Below are 20,744 nucleotides of genomic sequence, written 5' to 3' on the forward strand. Positions count from 1 at the left end.
GCCATCTTCATGAATGGCCTCCCAAGGAGAAGCAGCAAGGATGGAACATGGGTGGTTTCTTCCATCTCAAGAACGTAGAAATCCGTCGGGAAGATCAAGTTATTCACCTGTACTAAAACATCTTCCAATACACCCTTTGGATAGGCATTAGATCTATCGGCCAATTGAATAATCACACCATCATTTTTCAATTCACCAAGGTTCATGGATGCATAAATAGAGTATGGCATTGATAGGAACATATTTAGGCGACTTAGTTGGCTTGTTCTTGTGCATTTACGTTGTTATTTCTTAGTTCTTTAAGTCTTTTAAGCCATTTTCGTATGTTTTCAGGTTCTAAGGGCTAAAGGAGCAAAGAAGTGCATTTTGGAGCCTTTTGGAGCACTTTTGGGCTAAGGATGGATAGCTTATGCTTGGAGCCAAAGCATTGGACGAAATTGAAGACCAAGTGAGCCTAGAATCGAAGGAAGAAGGAGGAATCAAGAATTGGAAACTAGTTTCCATTATGGGGAGTTTCTATTCTTGAAAGGTTTCCAATTATGCAAGTTTCCATATAATGCGGTTGCCTAAATCACATGTTCTAGAAGCCCTAGACATGTGCCGCACCTTACCTTCCTCTTCTCTCCTAAAATCTGCAAGATTATGTCACAATCCCTTTCTTAAAAGCCTTAGCCGAACCTATACATTCCTTTTCTCCAAAAATCTGCAAGTTTTGCACTTTCCCTTTCTTTTCCTCCCTTGTGCCGCAAGACTTAGCCTTTTTCCCCTAATTCCTGATTTCAATTACCTATTCTAAAGGGATTTAACTTAATTCCTGATTCTTAGAATTGATTTAGGGAATTAAACACTTACCTATTTCTGAAAAGCCTTGCCGTGCACTTCCTTTGACCCTTCCTCTTCCTTGCCGTGCAAGGGGGAGTATTCTTTCATATTTCTAGAGTCTTTGACTTAATTTCTGTTTACCTAAATAACCTAGGGTTTTAATTCCTGAAATCCTATTAATAAACCTCCTTAGAGGGAGGGGATGAATTTCTGGCGTGAATGGTGAATGAATGAATGTTTTGTGGCTGCAACAAGGAGGTTTATTAATAGGATTTCAGGAATTAAAACCCTAGTTTATTTAGGTAAACAGAAATTAAGTCAAAGACTCTAGAAATACGAAAGAATACTCCCCCTTGCACGGCAAGGAAGAGGAAGGGTCAAAGGAAGTGCACGGCAAGGCTTTTCAGAAATAGGTAAGTGTTTAATTCCCTAAATCAATTCTAAGAATCAGGAATTAAGTTAAATCCCTTTAGAATAGGTAATTGAAATCAGGAATTAGGGGAAAAAGGCTAAGTCTTGCGGCACAAGGGAGGAAAAGAAAGGGAAAGTGCAAAACTTGCAGATTTTTGGAGAAAAGGAATGTATAGGTTCGGCTAAGGCTTTTAAGAAAGGGATTGTGACATAATCTTGCAGATTTTAGGAGAGAAGAGGAAGGTAAGGTGCGGCACATGTCTAGGGCTTCTAGAACATGTGATTTAGGAAACCACATTATATGGAAACTTGCATAATTGGAAACCTTTCAAGAATAGAAACTCCCCATAATGGAAACTAGTTTCCAATTCTTGATTCCTCCTTCTTCCTTCGATTCTAGGCTCACTTGGTCTTCAATTTCGTCCAATGCTTTGGCTCCAAGCATAAGCTATCCATCCTTAGCCCAAAAGTGCTCCAAAAAGCTCCAAAATGCACTTCTTTGCTCCTTTAGCCCTTAGAACCTGAAAACATACGAAAATGGCTTAAAAGACTTAAAGAACTAAGAAATAACAACGTGAATGCACAAGAACAAGCCAACTAAGTCACCTAAATATGCTCCTATCAAATTCTCCCACACTTAGCTTTTGCTAGTCCTCGAGCAAAACAAAACAACAAAAGAACACAAAACTAGACAAAACGAACAAAACAAAACCTAAACCTTCCAACATTTGCCTCAGGGATTTCCAATGCACATGACATGTTAAAAATCATCATTCCCACAGATTTTAGTCATCTTCACACTTAAGTACATTCTTAATCATAGTCACCACATACTAGTTCACAATTAAGCATTTAAAACCATGTTTTGAATGTAGTAACATGCCTTAGAGAAATTGCTCAATTCCTTACAAGATATGCATTCAATTTTCACTCAGATTTTCTAACTACACACCCTAATCTAGTTATATGTGAGAAGATTGATGTAAACATGAAAACGAACACTCACATATATGTATCACAAAGAAGGCAATTTCTGGAGTTAATAAGCATGTTTAGATATGATCTCATGAATGGAACGCTACTACTTAGATGCGAGAACCAGTGACACCATATGCTCATACCAAGTTCAAACTCCACAAATTGAAACACATAACACTCAAGATTGAAGTCACGGGTTGTAATGGGGCTTGGGGTGTTTGTCTAACAAAGAAGGGATATGGAAAACAAAGGTTCTTAAAGAAATAGTGAGCAAAGCATTTGAATCAACTTAGAATTCACTTTTGAATGAAAACTCAACAATTGAACAAAAAGGGAGAATTTAGACAATTTAGGGCCAGATTTGGTGTTTTGGACCCTTTCTTCAACATTCAAAACTTAATCACTCATTCTTTCATCTTTTCAAGCTCTTCTTCCTTTCTTTCTTTCTTTTCTTTTCTGTTTTTCTTTTTCATACATTTTTCACAACTTTTTCTTTTCTTTTGAATCTCAAAACATACATATATACTTAAGAACACACATTCTCTCCCCCACACTCATTTTCTTGCATAATGTAACTCAAAAGGAATTCATTTAAGTCATGCTCACTATCTTTTAAGAACAAAGGTGTGGACTGTCCTAAACTAAGCTAGGTGAGGATAATGTGGGTTAACAAAGAATGAAGGCTAAACAAGGCTCAACGGGGTTAACTTATACATAAAATGAAGTAGGATACACGGCAATTTGGCTCTGGTGGTGGTCACTACACAACTTCTTCTTGAATATGTGTTATGCAAATCAATAACATGCTTTGAATGAAATGGGCATGAGTTCTAGCATTTGGAACTATATGATGAAACGCCTTCTAAGTAATAACCAAGCAAGGAATAATGAGATCATGCAACGACTTTAGAAAACAATAATGCACAGATTTTTAACTCTCCAAATAACGTTTAGGCTCAAGTCTCACAAGGTTGTAGCGTTTGTTTGAGTTGCTTCCTTCAAGCATGTTACAAAAACAAATTTTATCTTTTATGATTGCATGTGAAGTCATACATTATAACCATAACCAAGCATATACCAAGAGTAAATCAAACTTTTCTCCATGTTTATAACTCTTTTTAACAGTCATGCAATTACAAACCAAATCCTCATCATTGTCTTGGAAGGTACCCTAAGACACAAACACACAAAAACGACTCAAAACACTCTTTTTAGGCTTTTTCAAAACATGTTTTTCAAATTTTTAAGTGATTTTCGGAGTTATAAAACAAAACACACTACAACACTCCAAAACAGCTTAAAAACACCTTAAAACAGCAAGGAACAACACTTGAAGTTATGAGTGATAAAATCCCACGAATTTGCATCAAATATACTTAGTTATCCCCCCCCCCCCAACACTTAAATCAAACATTGTCCTCAATGTTTCAAGCATAAATTCACACAAAACACAAGTAAATATGCAAACAGCAACTAAACAACATAACATGGCATATTAGAAACAATCAACAAAGAGAAGGGTTTTAGGAACGCAAATCTGGAATTTGGGGGATTCCTAGGGCTTCCTTTGTTGAATGGATGGGTTGCCTCCCACATAGCGCTTGCTTTAACGTCGTACAGCCGGACGAAGAACACGTTCACTCCAAGTTGGAACCCACGGCATGCAAGGGAAGCTCTTCCACAACATGCTCCACAAAGTTCTCATAGTATGGCTCAATGAATGGGAGGGGGTAATGATCCTCCCTGATGGTGGTGTTTTGGTTTCGAAAGTCCATGTAAATGCTCCCACCTCCTTTAAATCGATTGGGCACCTGTACCAAAGAAGGTAACAACCTATTAATTGAAATGGGAATTGAAACTGGGATTGAAGACTTACAAACATATTGTGGTGAAGGCTTAAAATCGGCAGCCCTATCAACAATGTCACCATGGCTACTTTCGGCCATATTGGGTGGTCGTAGGGCAATCACTCCAAGTTCTTCTCCAATGGTGGTTCTCGATAAATCCTTCGTGATAAGTGTGGATCCTTTCAGTCCTATGTCCTTTTGCACATCTATGACAAAACAAGAATGACTATCGTTAGGATTCTTATTAGAGTCATAAACATTGAATTTAGTTATATCACCACCAAACTCCATTGTTAGTGCTCCCTTGGCCACATCAATCTTTGTTTGGGCTGTTTTCATGAACGGACGGCCTAGCAAGATTGGCAATGATGGAGCATGGCTCAAATCCTCCATGTCTAAGACATAAAAATCTGCAGGAAAGATGAGATGATTGACCTGCACTAAAACATCCTCAAGGACTCCCTTGGGATAAACATTAGAACGATCGGCCAATTGAATTATAACGCCATCTTGTTTTAACTCACCAAGGTTCATAGATGCATAAATGGAATATGGCATGACGTTTATTGATGCACCTAAATCCAACATGGCAGATTCAAAACGAGTGTTACCAATGACACATGGAATTGTAAAACTACCCAGATCCTTGCATTTAGGGGGCAGTTTCCTTTGCAAGATGGCTGAGACGTTTTCACCCACTTTCACAACCTCCTTGGTCGAAATCTTCCTCTTATTAGTGCAAAGTTCCTTCAAGAACTTGGCGTACCTCGGGACTTGCTTGATTGCATCCAAAAGAGGGATATTGACTTGAACTTTCCGAAACGTCTCGAGAATGTCCTTTTCTGCTTCCTCTTTCTTTGTTTGCATGAACCTGCTAGGAAAAGGCACATTCGGAGGAAAAACATTAGTGGGAACTGAACTTGACACGTTTTTACCTTTAATGGACCGATTTGAGGTCTTAGAACCATTCAAGGTCGGCGGCAAAGGTGTTTCCACCTTTGCCGTGGGTAGGCTTTGTTCCTCTTCTTCGATTCACAACTCTTCCTCCTCATTGGAGCGTGGTTTGAATGGTCCATGGTCAGATCCAACTTGCTTCCCACTTCTCAAACTTATGGCGTTTGCAGATTCGAATCCACCTTTCGGATTCACCTGCGTTGAACTTGGTAACTTGCCTTGTTCTCTACTAAATTGCCCCATGAATTCAGCCATTTGTCCCACTTGTCTCTTCAACTCCTTCACCTCTCGAGCTTGATTTTGCACCTCATTGGCGTAATTGTGCATGTCCTTTGCTTGTTTTTCTTGCCCATCCGCCAATGTAGTTAGCAATTGAATAACTTGAGAATTATCAAAAGACGAACCTGAGTTGTTTTGGGACGATAGTGGTTGGTTGGATTGGTATGGCCGTGGAAACCCAGGGGGATTTTGTTGAAATCCCCTTTGTTGTGCAGATTGTTGGGGCTCTCTCCACCTAGGGTTGTAGGTGTTGGAGTACGGATCATAATTGGGTTGGTGTTGGCCTTGGAAACCAATAGCATGGGCAGATTCCCATCCTTCATTCTCTATCAACTGAGGGCATGTCTCAGATGGATGCCCTTGCATTGAACACACGCCACACACTTGGTTTTCTTGTGGTTTTGACCCCTTGACAACCTGAGACACAAGAGAAGTAAGATTAGCCAATTGTGATTGAATATCAGAAATTGCACTTACCTCATTTACACTTTGTTGTCGTGGCCCCTCTCTTTGTCCAACACCTTCATATTGTTGAGCGTTGTGTGCTCGGTTGGCAATTAGAGCTTTGGTATCCAACAGAGTCTCGTCCACTAATGCACCACCCGCCGAAGCATCTAGCATTTGACGTTCCATGGGAAGGAGTCCCTCGTAGAAATATTGAATGAGCAGCTCCTCTTTCATTTGGTGCTGTGGACATGAAGCAACAAGTGATTTAAAACGTTCATAATAAGATGGAAACGACTCACCTTGATTTTGTTGGATGCTACTAATTCGTTTCCTCAAGAGAATGATCTTGGCAGTGGGAAAGAATTTCTCTAAGAATGCACGTTTCATACTTTCGCAAGAATTGACAGTTCCAGGGGACAATTCAAACACCAATCTTTGGCCTTGTCCATAAGTGAGAATGGAAAGGTCTTCATCTTCAAAATACTCCCATCCACGTTGATGGGTGTCATACTTGAGCAAACTAGTTCAAATTCCTTAAGATGTTTGTTAGGATCTTCCATGGACAACCCATGGAATTTAGGAATATGATGTAATAAACTAGACTTAAGTTCAAATTCTTCCGTCTTACCTTCAGCTGCCGTAGGGTATTGTATGCATAAAGGAACGGCATTGCCCATACCTGAGGCAGAGAGCTCTTTGATGGTTCGATTGTCCATGGCCATGGTTTGTACTTCCTCCACAAACTGTGCCATGGCCTCTCCTTCCTCACCTCCTTCGTCAAACTCAAATGTAGAGCTAGGAGATGGTGGGTTAGGGTTTTGTTGATTCTTTTGCTTCCTCAAGGTCCGCTCAAAATCGTCGTCAAAGTCAAGGATGTGCTCACGAACAGGTTTTGAACTCCTAGTCATACACTAGTACCTAAAAACAATGAAATAAACAAATCAGTAACTAAGATAGAAAACAAACGAAAAATAAATAAATAGAAATAACGAGGGATTAGCAAAGTTGCTAATCCCCGGCAACGGTGCCAAAATTTGATGCGAAAATAGTTAAGCACACAAATTAACCCTCTTGTTGTCAAATTGTAGTAAGGATGCAAGTAGGGATCGTTCTAGACCGGGGAGTAGGAGGGCTTGCTAAAACCTCTAAACTGACTCAAAAACATGAAAACAAAGTTAAAAACGTTCACGAAGACTCAAGGACTCAAAACAGGTTCAAAAGACTCAAAACTGCCTAAAAACACTAAATAGGCAGTTTCTGACCTTAAACACAATTTTGGACGAATTTAAGGTTATGGGTTGATTCAAAACACTTTAAAACACAAATTAAACAGATTCTAAACAATATAGAACAAGAAAGTAAAGGGGGGTTTTGATTTGACGAAAATTGAAATAACAAAACAAAGTATAGAACTAGGCAGATTGTAAAACGAATTTTTAAAACAAGATGGCATGACGTTAATTGAAGCTCCTAAGTCTAACATAGCATGTTCGAACTTAGTTTGGCCAATAATACAAGGAATTATAAAGCTACCTGGATCTTTGCACTTTGGTGGCAACTTTCTTTGTAAAACAGCGGAAACGTTTTCACTTACCCTAACCATCTCTTTATTCGAAGCCCTTTTCCTTGTGGTGCAAAGTTCCTTCAAGAATTTGGCATATTTAGGCACTTGCTTGATGGCATCTAGGAGTGGAATATTGACTTGAACTTTCCTAAACGTCTCAAGAATGTCTTTCTCATGCTTCTCCTTCTTTGTTTGCAAAAATCTGTGAGGAAAAGGAACATTGGGTGGAACGGGGTTAGAATTAATTGAACTTGACCCCAACTTACCTTTAGTGGCTGAATTGGATGAATTGGATGCATTAGGGTCCCTAGGTGGTTGTGGCAAGGGTGTTGCTACCCTTGCCGTGGGGTTGCTTGATTCCTCCTCTTCAAATTGCAACTTCTCATCTTCATTAGGACCTGTTTTGGATGGTTTGGATGTAGTGCCAACTTCTTTTCCACTTCTCAAGGTGAATGCTTTGCAAGATTCAAACCCTCCCTTTGGATTGATAATGGTTGAGCTTAGGAGCTTGCCTTGGTCTCGGAATTGCCCTACAAACTCCGCAATCTGCCCAATTTGCTTCTCCAAGTGGTCCACCCTTTTGTCTTGGTTTTGCATGTCTTTTTCTTGATTTTGCAATGCTTTGTTTTGATTCTCTTGCTCCTGAGACAAATTGGTAAGTAACTTAAGAAGTGTATCATTGTCCAAAGACGTACCTTGATTGTTTTGGGCAGATTGGGTTTGGTTTGGATTGGAGCCATATGGCTTGGTGTAGAACCCCGGGGGTTGTTGCCTAAAGCCTCCTTGTTGTTGAGGTTGTTGAGGCTCCCTCCACTTGAAGTTTGGATGGTCTCTCCAACCCGGATTGTATGTGTTGGAATATGGATCATTCCTTGGCTGATTTAGGCTTGGAAATCCAATGGTCTCTCCAACCCGGATTGGTTGTTGCCTAAATCCAATGGCATATTTAGGCAACTTAGTTCGCTTGTTTTTTGTACATTTATGTTGTTAGTTCGTAGTTATTTTAGTAGTTTAAGCTATTTTTGTGTGTTTTTAGGTTCATATGGTGCATTTTGGAGCATTTTGGTGCAAAATTGGACTTGGAAAGGATTTTGGAGCAAAATGGTGCATTTTGGAGCATTTTGGAGCAAAATTGGACTTGGAATGGATAACATATGCTTGGAGCAAAAGGAATGGATGAAATTAAAGACCTAAAGGTGTTAGGATTCCTAATCACAAGAAGATTCCTAATCAAAAGAGGAATCCTAGTCAAAGAAGGTTTCCTACTTGAAGTAGGAAAGTTAAAGCCAAGGTTTTCTATTTTGGTTTAACCTTTCCTAATCCTAAAAGACCTCATGTTTCAGCAACATTGAAGAATCTTATGCATTTTAGGACACAAACTAAGCCTTCCTTGCAACCTAACAATCCTTGCCGTGCAACCCATAAACTTTCCCTTCCTTGCCGTGCAAGGGAGGTTCTTGTTTCCTATTCTATGTCATAAAACCACATTTCTTTTCACCCCAATCTCAGCCGCACCTTACATACCTTTTTTATCCCAAATCATTACCTAAATTCAGCATTAAATCACATTCCTTTTCATTCAAACCTTTGCCGCAAGTAACCTTTCCTTTCTTCCCTTTGATTTCTGATTTCATATCTCCTTTTCCTTATGGATTTGGGGATAAATCCTTTCCTAAACTATGTAATAAACCTGAGGACTCTTTCTCTCAAATAAATACCAAAGCCGCACCTCTCATTGAACCCTAATTATTCACCCACACAATCTGCCATTCTTCATCTTTCTCCAAACCCTTTGCCGCAGCCTTCCAACCCTTCCTCCACCATTCATACACTTCCATACCTTCACCCAAACACCCATACACCATTCCCAACCTTTGCCGCACCACCCTACCAAACTAAGTCCATTCACAACCCAAAAATCCATCCAAAAATCACCCTAGAACTCTTATGCCACAGATTTGCAAGGAAGAAGAAGAGAAGAAGAAGCCTTGGACGTTTGTGCATTCAAGTTGGAGTGTTGAAGCATTTTTAGGTGTAATCTATCTTTTGTTTTCAATGTTTAATTCAATTTTCCTTTGTTTTGTTGTGAACATGAGAGGCTAAACTCGTTTCAACTAGGGGAGGCTTTGAAACCATAATTACGTTTATGATATGAGTTGATTAAGTCCAGTTGTGCTTTCATAAATTGTGAATGCAATTTACTTAACCGTTTGATGGATAACTTATTCTTGTATGTTGATTAGAGAGGCCTACTTAATTTGCATGCTTGAATTTGGTGCTAGATGATGCGTGAATTACTTGACACTCAAATTAAACCCTCGTTTGACAATTGTAGTAGAATGGATAAGTGAGGGATCGTTCTAGACCGGGGATTAGGAGGGCTTGCTAAAACCTTCTAAATTGACTTAAAAACATAAAAACACAATATAAAACACTATTTAATGCTCGAAGAAAGCAAAACTAAAAATAAGAAAGATTAAGACTAAGATTTCAACGAAATAGGGGGGAATTGGATTTGGACGAATTTAAACTAAAAATGAATACTTGGAAACAAAACAAATTGTAAATATGGATTTGACGGAAATGAATGGATGGGAAGCTAGCTAAGGGTTCTTTCTCTACACATGATATTTATGCATATGAATCAATTTCCAGTTATTCCTTCATTGAATTATGAACGACAATGCCCCAAATTAACCGTGACATCACTAGTTAACCCTCAGATTTTCCTTATATTATTGGATTGGATGGCATCATTCGACAACCAAAAACATTCTCAAAAGTTCCCTACATGTCATCATAATAGAGATACAATCGAAGATCATTAAGAATAATGAAAACCATAAGCATTGACAAAGCATTTGCAACTATGACATCATGTTACTCATGCTAAGAATTAAACTTAACGCGATCGTGACAAGCGACCTTCACTACTTTCAAGTATAAGATAGTAACGATTATGTGAAACCTTCTTAAACTTTAGTCACATATTCATGCATGCTAATTAAGTGTCGACCCTCAATCAACAAACACAAATAAGTTAATCATCAAATAGTTAAGCCAATTGCATTCACGAATCAAGAGTTCATAACCGGAATTCATCAATTCATATCACATAAATAAACATGGTATTGAAATCACCCCTAGCCAAAAAGGGTTTAGTTCCTCATAACTTTGAAATCAAAGAAACACCTAAACATTCCAACAACTCAAACTTGAATTGTATGAACGTTTAGGCACTCTTCTCTTCCATTTCTCATATTACAAAACAAAGAGAATTGAATTTAAACATTGAAATCAAAGAAACGCATAAACATTCCAACAACTCAAACGTGAATTGTATGAACGTTTAGGCCCTCTTCTCTTCGTCTTCTTTGTAGCACAAGGACTAAGGGATGTTGTTGGTGTGTTGAATGGATTGGGGGATTATGGAAATGGAAGAAATGGAGGAGAAAGGGAAGGGAATGGTGCAGAAAATGGAGAGACTCACGGCTAGGGAGAAGATGGAAGTGTTTTGTGGTGTGTTGTGTATGAAAATGAGATGTTCTTGAATGAATGAATGCAAGGGTATTTATAGGAGTAGTGGAGGGAACATATGGTTGTTTGTTTAAGATGCAAGTGGCTAATTAATGATGGAAAAGTATGTGATTTAAAGGATGCAAAGTGAATGAATCATGAATCATTGTGGATGAAAGGTGGAAGTGCATGTGAGATGTTTGGAAAGGAATAAAGAATGAATGGTGGAAATGTGAGTGAATGATGTGCATGTGTGAGAATGCATGTGGAATTAAGAGGAGTAAGTGGTGAAATGATGAAGTAGGAAGGTGGAAATGCATGTGAGATGTTTGGAAAGGAATAAAGAATGAATGGTGGAAATGTGAGTGAATGATGTGCATGTGTGAGAATGCATGTGGAATTAAGAGGAGTATGGAAGTGAAATAAATGAATGATATGTTAAGTGATAAGTGAATGATATGTGGTGAGTGATAAGTGAATGGTTTGATAAGTGATAAATGAATTAGTTTAAAGGGCTAGGGTTTAAGTACATAGAATGGGCCTAAAATAGGTTGGTTTGTATGGCATAATGTGTTTGATTGGGCTAGAGCCATTGTTTTGTGTCTTCAAGTGCATACAAGGCCTTCAAATTCGTCCATCCTCTTGGCTCCATGGATAAGCTATCCAATCCATGCCCAAAAATGCTCCAAATGGCCTCAAAATGCACTTTCTTGCTCCCTAGGCCCTTAGAACCTGAAAACACACAAAAGAAGCATAAAGGACTAAAATAACGAGAGAAACATAACGTAAATGCACGAGAACAAGCCATTTAAGTCGCATGAATATGCTCCTATCAAATACCCCCACACTTAGCTTTTGCTAGTCCTCGAGCAAAACAGAATAAAAACAAATAAACAAAACAACACTAAACACGTAAAACACAACCTAAACCTTCCAACAACCGTCTTAGGGATTTCCAATGCACATGACAAGTTAAAAATCATCATTCTCACAGATTTTAGTCATCTTCACATTTAAGTACATTCTTAATCATAGTCACCATATACTAGTTCACAATTAAGCATTTAAAACCATGTTTTGAATGTAGTAACATGCCTTAGAGAATTTGCTCAATTCCTTTCAAGATATGCACTCAATTTTTACTCAGATTTTCTAACTACACACCCTAATCTAGTCATATGTGAGAAGATTGATGTAAACATGAAAACGACACTCACATATATGTATCACAAAGAACGCAAATTCTGGAGTTAATAATCAAGTTTAGATATGATCTCATGAATGGAATGCTACTACTTAGACGCGAGAACCAGTGACACCATAAGCTCATACCAAGTTCAAACTCCACAAATTGAAATACACAACACTCAAGATAAAAGTCAAGGGTTGTAACGGGGCTTGGGGTATGTGGATAAAGAAGGGATATGGAAAACAAAGGTTCTTAAAGAAATAGTGAGCAAAGCATTTTAATCAACTTAGAATTCACTTTTGAATGAAAACTCAACTTTTGAACAAAAAGGGAGAATTTAGACAATTTACGCCCAGAATTGGTGTTTTGGAACCTTTCTTCAATCACTTATTCTTTTCTCTTTTTTTTTTTTTTTTTTTTTTTTTTTTTTTTTTTTTTTTTTCTTTTGAATCTCAAAACAAAAACACTTAAACATTCTCTCCCCCACACTTATTTTCTTTCATAATGTAACTCAAAAGGAATTCAATTAAGTCATGCTCACTATCTTTTAAGAACAAGGGTAAAGACAGTCATATTCTAGGTTAGGTGAAGATAAAGTGGGTTAACAAAGAACATGGGTTAACATGGCTCAACGGGGGTAAAACTTACAACATATACGAAATATGGGAAGCGAGGCTATTTGGCTATGGTGGCAACTACACAACTTCATCTTGATATATGTTATGCAAATCAATAACATGCTTTGAATGAAATGGGCATGAGTTCTAGCATTTGGAACTATATGATGAAACGCCTTCTAAGTAGTAACCAAGCAAAGAATAATGAGATCATGCAACGATTTTAGAAAACAAGAAATCACAGATTATACTCTCCAAAGAACGTTATAGGCTCAAGTCTCTCAGGGTTGTAGCATTTGTTTGAGTTCCTTCCTTCAGGCATGTTACAAAAACTAAATTTTCTTTTATGATTGCATGTGAAGTTATACATTATAACCATAACCAAGCATATACCAAGAGTAAATCAAACTTTTCTCTATGTTAATAACTCTTTTTAACAGTCATGCAATTACAAACCAAATCCTTATCATTGTGTTGGAAGGTATCCTAAGACACAAACACACACACAAAAACAACTTTAAAACAACTCTTTTTGGGTTTTTCAAAACAATTTTTCAAACTTTTATGGGATTTTCGAATTTTTAAGACAAAACACACTAAAACAGTTTTAAAACAGTGAGAAACAACATGTGAAGTGATAGGTGATAAAATCCAACGAATTTGCATCAAATATACTTAGTTACCCCCCCACACTTAAATCAAACATTGTCCTCAATGTTTTAAGCATAGATTCACACAAAGCATAAGTAAATACACAAAAAGCACTTAAACATACTAAACATGGCATAATGTAATTAACAAAGAGAAGAGTTTAGAGACGCAAATCTGGTTATAGAGTGTAAATTCCATCTTCTCCTTGGTAATTGCATTGAGGCTTTTGATCTTTGTGATTTCACAGGCTTACTCTTGAACTGGTTTCTGCCCATCGTTGATTTTCCTTTGTGCTACTTCTTGAACTGGGCAGCAGGATGGTTCATTTGGTCTCCCCCGAAGGTCTGAGTATACCCTTTTGGTCTGTTTCTTTGTTCAATCTTTCCAATTCGTATTGAAAAGGGTTGGAGGATAACTCAGCCTATGTTTGTCTCCACATGCTTCAATGTATCATTTTCACTTGCCTTACTCGCTCCCCTTTGCAGAAGTGGTCCCTTCTCCGGAAGTGTATCAACCGTTGAAGATGACTACTCGAGAGCAACGCTAGGTAAGCAATCAGGAATAGATCCCAGGCAGTTGGCTCCAGATCGGAAGACTGACTCCAAGTGCCGGCTGATTGCTTTTTTTACTTTGCCATGCGAGTAAGAACAAGGACAAAGAAAAAGACAGGGAAAGAGCATGATATGAGATACTTTTGCCTTTGACCTTGATGATATGAGATACCTTTGCTTTTGAAGAAGCGGTGAATGAATCAGCACATGTATTTGTTGTGCTGCTTCCTCCTGGGTCATATGTACTCCAGGCATCTGGTATCATCTTTGGGGAAGAAGAAAGAATTGAGTATTTCGAAAGGCTTTGCTGGGAGTGCGCCCTCAGAGGTGAGAGAGAGTTGGGCATTTTCTTCAGGTTTGCCCTGCTATAAAAGACGAAGGTCGACATATATAGAGATAATATCAAGTGGTGGTACTTTTTACCTTTGTCGACAAACGTTTTGATCCCGCAAATCCGGCTTTTTGAAATAATGGCGCCTCATCGATCTCTGAACACGCCTCTTCGATTTCTGAGCAAGCGCCCCTTCGATTTCTGAGCAGGCGCCCCTTCTCTTCTGAACGACACGTGGTAGTGCAGATGCGGCTCCTTTTGACAAAGCTGCACGCGTCTTCTGAAAAGCAGAGAAAGCGTCGCCGAACTTTGCGCTTGTCGGCTAAAGATGTGTAGTTGTGATGATGGTCTCCACGTGTTGTCTGAAAAGAAGAAATCTTTTGACAAAGTTGACGCGTCTTCTGAAAAGCCGAGAACGCGTCGCCTAAATTACGCCGGAAAATCTGGCTTTTTGAATTTGTGGACGCGTCGCCTTGGCTTTTTTATTGAGCTATCGATCACCACAACAAACACACTCTGAAGATTTCCCATTCTTGAAAATCGACTTCGGCCCTTTGAAATTTAACTCCATCCCTTCTCTTTGAACACTTTTGAAAAATGGCAAACTCATCGAACCTTAGCTTGGAATTGAGCCTTAGCAGTGATGCGGCCGCGCCGCGTCAAGGTAACGTATGGCGCCCTTCTTTCTTTTCTTCTAACGGTCCTCTTTCAGGTGAAGACTCTGTGATGCAGGACGCCACAACAGCTACAATAGTAGCTAGGAACCTCCTCACTCCGAAAGATAGTAGGCTACTGTCAGGACGGTCCGATGAGCTGGCCGTTCAAGAGTCCCTCGCACTTAGTGTTCAGTGTGCGAGTTCTGTGTCCAACATGGGCCAACGCCTGCTTGCCCGCTCCCGTCAGGTGGAATCATTGATGGCAGAGGTGGAAAGTCTCAAGCAGGAGATCCAGCAGCTTAAGTATGAGAATAGAAGTTTGCACGTGCTTGCAAACAACTATTCGACGGGCATGAAGATGAAGCTTGATGAGCTGCAAGAGTCTGAAGGTTGGATTCACAGTGACCGTCAAAGGTTCTCGTCTTTCCTCCAGAGGCACCTTTTTCCTGGCTCATCCAGCGCTTGGCCAAGTATTGAGGCCTGGAATGCTCTATCTTCGATGCCTTCTGCTTCTACGCCTTCTGTTCCTACACCTTCCGCTCCGATGCCTTCTGTTCCTACGCCTTCCGCTCCGAGAGTAAAGCCACGTAGTGGGGCCTCAAGCAAACACCCTTTGTGAAGTACCATCTTTCTTTGTTTAGCAGTGCCTATCAATAAATCAAACATTTTCTCAATGTTACAATCATAGACTCACACAATTAATAAACAAACAAACAATAACAACTAAACAACCTAACAAGGCAGAAACGAAATAGCAACAAAGAGAAGAGTTTTTTTTTTTTTTTTTTGAATCTGGATTTGGAGTGCTTTCTAAGTCTTCCTTTGTTGAATGCATGGGTTGCCTCCCAAGTAGCGCTAAGACACAAACAAACACCAAAATGACTCAAATGACTCTAAAAACACATATTTTTGGGTTTTTTTCAAAAGAAATTTTTTTTTTTTTTTTTTTAAATTTTTATCAAATTTTCGGAGTTTTATACCAAGACACTATAAAACACACTAAAACACTCTAAAAACGCTTAAAACAGCAAGAAACAACATTCTAAGTGATAGGTGAATAAATCCCACGAAATTCATGCAAATACAAATTGTTTACCCCCCCCACTTAAATCAAACTTTGTCCTCAATGTTTTAAGCAGAAAGTCACAACAGAGCAAGCAAATAAACAAATACGAGAAAGAAAGCAAAGTAAAGGCAGTAAAGAAAAAGAAAGGAATAAAAGGGGTTTCCAAGTTCTTCTCTATTCGGATGCATGGGTTGCCTCCCAAGTAGCGCTTTCTTTTACGTCTTTCAGCCGGACGAGTACCCTCTTTTAATCTTCATTTGAGCCCACGGAATTGAAAGGAATGTCTTCCACCACTTGCCCCACACCATGCTCGTAATATGGCTTTAACCGATGCCCGTTCACCTTGAATTCTACGCCATTCCTTAAGCTTTTTATGTGGACTGCACCATAAGGTAAAACGTTAGTAACAACAAACGGGCCAATCCATTTAGAACGCAACTTACCAGGAAACAAACGTAGGCGAGAGTTGAAAAGTAACACTTTCTGCCCAACTGTGAAGGTCTTGGTTCGAATCATTTTATCATGGAATGCTTTGGTCTTGGCTTTGTACATCCGGGCATTCTCATAGGCTTCATTCCGAATCTCCTCAAGTTCATTCAATTGGAGCTTCCTATGAACTCCCGCTGCATCTATGTCCATGTTGAAAGTCTTCACGGCCCAATGTGCCTTGTGCTCTAACTCTACGGGCAAATGACATGGCTTACCATAGACGAGCCGAAAAGGTGACATCCCAATGGGTGTTTTGTACGCCGTACGATATGCCCACATTGCATCATCTAAACGTAAGCTCCAATCCCTCCTTGTTGGTCCAACGGTCTTCTCCAAAATTTGTTTGATTTCTCGGTTAGACACCTCGGCTTGGCCATTTGTTTGAGGATGGTAAGGTGTGGAGACCTTATGGTTGACATGGTACTTTCTTAGCAACGCCTCAATGGTCCGATTGCAAAAGTGAGACCCTCCATCACTTATGATTACTCTCGGCATTCCAAACCTAGCAAAAATGTTAGTTTTCACGAAATCTGCAACCACCTTAGAATCGTTAGTACGGGTGGTTTTTGCTTCCACCCATTTAGAAACATAATCAACGGCTAGCAAGATATAAGTGAAACCATAAGATGGAGGGAAAGGGCCCATGAAATCAATGCCCCAAACATCAAAAATTTCAACATTAAAGACAGGGGTTTGCGGCATTTGGTCCTTGGTACCTATGTTACCCATTCGTTGGCAACGATCACAAGACATACAAAAGGTTCTAGCATCCCTAAATATAGTCGGCCAATAAAAACCACACTCTAAAACCTTGAGGGCAGTGCGTTGTGTGCCAAAATGACCACCACATGCATATGTGTGACAAAAGCTTAGAATTGAGTGAAATTCAGAATCATGCACACATCTACGTATAATTTGATCTGAGCAATACTTCCACAAATAAGGGTCATCCCAAACATAGAAACGTGCATCATTTTTAAGCTTATCACGTTGATGCTTGTTTAGTTCATTTGGAATTTGTTTAGCCACCAAGTAATTCACTAAATCTGCATACCATGGTTCACTTACCTCAATGGAAAGCAGCTGCTCATCGGGAAAAGTTTCAGGGATAGGTACGGCATGTTCATGCTCCTCGTGGATCATTCGGCTTAAATGGTCAGCCACTACATTCTCGCTTCCTTTCTTATCCCGGATTTCAATATCAAATTCTTGAAGAAGAAGAATCCAACGGATAAGCCTCGGCTTTGCTTCCTTTTTCGTGAGCAAGTACCTCAAAGCTGCATGATCAGAATAAACGATTACTTTAGTACCAATTAAATATGAACGGAATTTATCTAAAGCAAAAACCACAGCTAGAAGTTCTTTTTCCGTCGTGGAGTAGTTCAATTGGGCATCATTGAGAGTCCGAGAGGCATAGTATATGACATGCGGCCGCTTGTCTCTTCTTTGTCCTAGAACAGCTCCTAATGCATAGTCGGATGCATCACACATGAGCTCGAACGGGAGGCTCCAATCTGGAGGTACAATAATGGGGGCCGAGACTAGCTTCTCCTTGAGTTGGTTAAATGCCGAATTACACTCTTCATCAAACTTGAATGGCACATCTTTTTGAAGCAATCGGCAAAGAGGGTTGGACATCTTGGAGAAGTCCTTGATAAAACGCCTATAGAACCCTGCATGGCCAAGAAACGAACGTACCTCTCTAACCGAAGTAGGAGAGGGTAAGTGACGTACAAGGTCTATTTTCGATTTATCTACTGCAATTCCTTTTTCTGAAATAATATGTCCTAAAACTATACCTTGTTTCACCATAAAGTGACATTTCTCCCAATTCAAGACAAGGTTAGTTTCAACACATCGTTTCAAAATTAAGGTCAGATTATCCAAGCAATTATCAAATGAACTCCCAAATACACTGAAATCATCCATGAAAACCTCAATGATCTTTTCAACAAAATCGGAAAATATACTTACCATACACCTTTGGAAAGTGGCCGGTGCGTTGCATAAGCCAAATGACATGCGACGATAAGCAAATGTTCCAAAGGGACATGTGAATGTGGTCTTCTCTTGATCATCCGGGGCTATCACAATTTGGTTATATCCAGAGTATCCATCAAGAAAACAGTAAAAAGCATGACCGGCTAACCTTTCGAGCATCTGGTCGATGAATGGCAAAGGAAAGTGATCTTTCCTAGTCATGGCATTTAGCTTCCGGTAATCGATACATACACGCCATCCAGTCTGAATGCGTGTAGGCACGAGCTCATTCTCATCATTCTTGATAACAGTTACTCCGGACTTCTTGGGAACGACTTGAATTGGAGAGACCCAACGGCTATCGGAGATAGGGTAGATCACTCCGCAATCCAAAAGTTTGATTATTTCCTTCTTCACCACTTCCATCATCGGAGGGTTGAGACGGCGTTGAGCCTCTCGAGTTGGTTTAGCCCCCTCCTCAAGAAGTATACGGTGCATGCATGTGGTAGGGCTTATTCCTTTAATGTCGGCCAAAGTCCACCCTATGGCCGTGATAGGAGCATATTTATGCGCCTTAGTTAGCTAGTTCTTATGCATTTTTGTTATGTTTTCTTCGTTAAAGTAGTCTTTTAAGCTACTTTCATGTGTTTTCAGGTTTAAAGGACATATTACATGAAATGATGCAATTTGGAGCTTTTGGAGCAAAACTGAGCTGGAATGTGGTGTACGCAAATAGAGCACGAGGAATGAACGTCCAAAACTATGCATCACACAATCTTCCTCCTAAGCCGTGCATCCCACCATTCCTATCCATCATCCATAAACCCTAATTCCCTTTAATCCAAAACCGTGCATTAATCAGCCACCATAATTCCATAACCCTAATATTCTATTCCCTAATTCGGAGCACCCATTCATGCCATTTTATTATCTATTCCATCACCCTAATATGCCATTATACCTTCCCACTAAACCCCCCCCCATTTAACAAAAGAAAAGTTTCAAGCCGTGACCTCCCATTATTAATAAAAACCTAACACTCCCATTATTCAACCATTAAGCCATTCACTCCATTATAATACTCCCATTATTCATTCAGCCGCACCACCCCTTAATTCCCTTTAATCCATAGCCATCCATTTAATCCACCCAAAACCGTGCAAACCATCTCTCCACTTCCCATTAATCGTCCACTTCTCATTATCCATTATCCATGCATTGCCATTATCTCCCACTAATCTTCATCAATCCATGCACTTCCACCTATATATACCTATCACTCATTCATGTTTAAGGGGAGAGGAATCCGCACCATAATCTCATTTTTCCATTGTAATACACAAACATTTCCCCTTCTCCATTTTCTCCATTTCCACTCCATTCCACACTTCCATCCCATCAACCAACCTATCCTTAAACCTTGTGCTACAACAACGAGGAAGAGAAGAGTGCCTAAACGTTCATACAATTCAAATTTTGAGTTGTTGGAATGTTTAGGTGTTTCTTTGATTTCAAAGATATGAGGAACTAAACCCCCTTTAGCTAGGGGGTGATTCGAAATATATGTTTATGCTTGCATTTTGATTTGATTAATTCTAATTGCGTTTCATAAGTTGTGGTTCAATTTGTTTAACTGTTTGATTGATAACTTATTTATGAATGTTTATTAAGAATGCGCGCTTAATTTTCATGCATAAATATGACGCTAGAATATAAGTGAATTTCACCTAATCGTTATGAACTTATATTCACAAGTAGTGGAGGTTGCTTATAAACAATCGCGTTAAATGAATTCTTGGCACGAGTTTCATGCTCATCATAGTAACGAATGCCTCGTCAACACTTATAGTTTTCATAATGCTTAATGATCTTTGATTGTATCTTTATTGTGCTGTTCACGTAAAGGACTTTTGGAGAATGTGGTGAATTGCGTTGCGCTAACCCATCCAATTCATTAACTTAAGGAAAACTTGACGGTTAATTTAAGCGGACCTAATTGACCCGGGGCGTTGAGAATTAATGATTTGTTGAAATGCAATTGGAAATCGTTTTATTATGCAAGTATAACATATGTGGAGATGAACCCCGTAGCTAACTTTCCATCCATTTGTTCTTTCTTTTCTTGTTTCTGTTTTCATGTTTAATTTAACTTGTTATTCAATTATGTTAAACATGTGAAACTAATTTCTTTTTAGTTAGAGGCGAATTTGAAGCCATGGACATATGTTGGTTATGATTTGATTTACTCCAGTTATGAATTCATGAACTTTAGATGTGGGTTACTTTTCTGTTTTGATTAAGAACTTGTTTATGTATGTGGGTTGAGGGTCGACACTTAATTTGCATGCCTAAGACTTGATGCTAGGATATAAGGGAATTTCACCTAATCGTTATGA

This window comes from Pyrus communis, chromosome 13, assembly GCF_963583255.1.
Source record: "Pyrus communis chromosome 13, drPyrComm1.1, whole genome shotgun sequence".
NCBI lineage: Eukaryota > Viridiplantae > Streptophyta > Magnoliopsida > Rosales > Rosaceae > Pyrus > Pyrus communis.